Source organism: Pimephales promelas, chromosome 3 (genome assembly GCF_988280905.1).
Source record: "Pimephales promelas chromosome 3, fPimPro1.hap1.1, whole genome shotgun sequence".
NCBI classification, from domain to species: Eukaryota; Metazoa; Chordata; class Actinopteri; order Cypriniformes; family Leuciscidae; genus Pimephales; species Pimephales promelas.
This window is the reverse complement of record NC_142771.1, coordinates 47,881,668-47,884,400: the sequence shown is the minus strand read 5'-3', so window position 1 is coordinate 47,884,400 and position 2,733 is coordinate 47,881,668. Positions and strand designations below refer to the sequence as shown.

Here is a 2,733-nt window from a genome sequence, read left to right as displayed (position 1 = left end):
AAAAATGAGAAAAAAAAACTACCAGAACAGCCCATTCTCACTCCCAAGGCGTCACCTAACTGACGCCTTGGGAAGCATTTGACCATGCTTCAATATCTGACACTTTAGGCGCCCTTTAGCGTCAGTTAGATGACGCCCTAGGATCGCGTGTACCCTACCCCCACCCCATACCTAAACCTAACCGTGTCGTTTAACTGACGCTTTCCTTTAGCGTCAGTAAGATGACGCCGTAGGATCGCGTCATGTAAGTGACGCTAAAGGGCGCCTAAAACGTCAAATATTGAAGCATGGTCAAAGGTGACGCCTTGGGGTGAGAATGTGTTGACCAGAACATGGCCTTAAAACGATTCATGGTTGGTAAACGTAAGCTGTGTACAAAGGGACAAAGCCAGTAGTAGTAGTGCACACTAATGCAATAATCGACAAACTATTGAAGTAAACTTCTGATCATTAGCAATGATATGACTTTTCTATCTAACAAAACATGCTCAGCTGAGCGTTTGAAATTATTTCCTATGATATAAATAAATTGACAACTGTTTAAATAAAAACTTTGGACGTTAATGATAAATTATATATTAAATGTTGGTATACTAACAGAATTGCAGCATAACAATACATTGTGTGTCATGTAACCTAGGAATTCAATCAAATTTAAAAGTACTGTGGAGTCCTGCAAAGATTCTCATCTATAAGATTAGCTGCAGTAGCTTTGTTTGAATATGAACTTCAAAGTACTTTAAATGTAATCCATTTTACAAAGTGTACACTGTTTTAGGTCTTGTAAATAATACACCAGTAATATCTTTCATTATATTATTTAATTTTTTTCATTGTTAATAGTAATTGTCAATAAACATCCGATTGTCAAAAAATATACATTCATGCTAATAAGTGTTTTCCATTGCCAAAAAGACTGACTGAACGACCTGAGCTGTATGAGCTACTATCCTTTAGTCAAATATAATGCCAAAATATTATTTTGTAACTTGCTGTCCCAACACTTCTGGGAGGATACATTTTCTAAAAAAATTCTCAGCTTTGGTAATCACATCATCCCAAAAGTCCATATCAGGTAAAATTCTTTCAATAAAAATGTCATTAGAGTTCCACACCACAAAGTCACAATATTCAGCATCCACAATGTGAAGCTGTGCCTGAACTTGGAAGTAGTAAGCATGGCTCCTGTCCAGTGTAACATCATCCCCATTTTTAATGAGGCAGAATCCTTTGTCTCCAGCACACAGGCGTAGATTTCCTTCACCTTTCTTGCAGTGTGGGCACTAAAATTCACAGTGAAAACAACATGTACATTTTTATATATGTTTGCTTATTTCTCTAATTAAAACATTTAATATTATTAATTTTGACATGTGAAACATCTTTTTAGCACATTTTTAAAGAATATTAAATATTACACCATATTACCTTTATCTCACAAATCCCAGTTCATGACAGTCCCATCAGGCGAGGCTCCCATGTAAGGCCACTTGGAATTCAGCCAGAGACCACTTTGCATACAAGAGAAGCCCTCGTGCTCCAGACACATCAGCCTCTCATACTCTTCTCTGGCTTGTGCCTCATGTTTACATCCGTACCTGTAAACAGTACAAAAAAATAATCAGCCAAAAATGAAGTGGTAATTTAATATTTAGTTTTGATTGTTGGATATGGAAACTTCTGAGTGGGTCAGTATTTTAGGCAACATTATTACAATCAGTGGTTTATATATGTACCATTATCCTAACCCCTATACTTAACCCTACCCCTGCCTAACCCTTGACTAACAAGCCTATACCTTATGTTTACCCTTAACCAAAATCTCACCTCCATCTTATCCTAATTCAATCGCTAAATACCTTGTTGCAACTGTGGTGAACCTGTGTGCCTCTGGGTAGCAAATGGCCTTAATCAAGCTCTTGGATGGATTCAGAGGGTTAGTTTTAAGCACTAGTTTCAGTTTAGAGGCAGTTATGCGTCCAGCTCTTTGTCGAAACCAGATCCTAGATGCACCCTGGCTTTGAGTTGCCTTCTCTACAGCCTGGACCTGAGAGGGGGTTAGCTCTTCTAGCTGGAAATCCTGGCATAGCTCTTCAAGCCCTTTGGGTGGTAGCTGCAGAGTCTCTGGTGTTCTGTGTTCAAGAACAGTTTTAGGCAGCAAACAAGATTTAGGGACAAATTCTTTGTGGTAATTCTCCCTAACCATCAGTGCAGCACTCCTTGGACAATTTCTGCTTAAGGACTCAAAAAACCTAGCATATGTTTCTGACCCTTTCTTCACTCTTGGACATTGAACTGGGTTCACAACCTTGGGCTGTTCAGTTGAATTCCCAGCGATGGCATCATCCAGTTTTTGCTTTTTGGATTTTGCTGAAGAGAAGTCTATATGAGCTACAGGAGCAGCAGGAATCTGGAAAATTGAAAAGCATGAGTACTGCCCCATTACTGGAAATGACAAAAAATAACTGACCATTTTTAACACAGACTCAAAAATGGTTGCAGTGTTAGATCAGACTTTCCCTGTGTTACCTGCACAAGCGTGTTTTAGAAATTGACAGTCACTGTCATTTCCCTTAGTAAAGTAGGGTACAAAACAAAAGAAATGTTATGTACAGTACATTTGAATACCTTTTTTACGTGTGATGGCATCAGCCATTTGCACTTTTTCATTGTGCAGGAGGCTGTTTCTCGCATCTTAACACCTGCCTCAATGGATATGTGAACAGGACTCTG

At 38.7% G+C, this 2,733-nt stretch overlaps 1 long non-coding RNA gene across 1 annotated transcript; it reads right to left on the bottom strand.

The window, feature by feature from the left end:
• Positions 1–1,436: 1,436 nt before the first annotated feature.
• LOC148994764 (uncharacterized) lies at positions 1,437–2,733 on the bottom strand. Its single transcript, XR_016150733.1, has 3 exons — positions 2,629–2,733; positions 2,309–2,410; positions 1,437–1,598 (listed from the first exon to the last, which is right to left on the bottom strand). It is a non-coding gene; the product is annotated as an uncharacterized LOC148994764 (long non-coding RNA).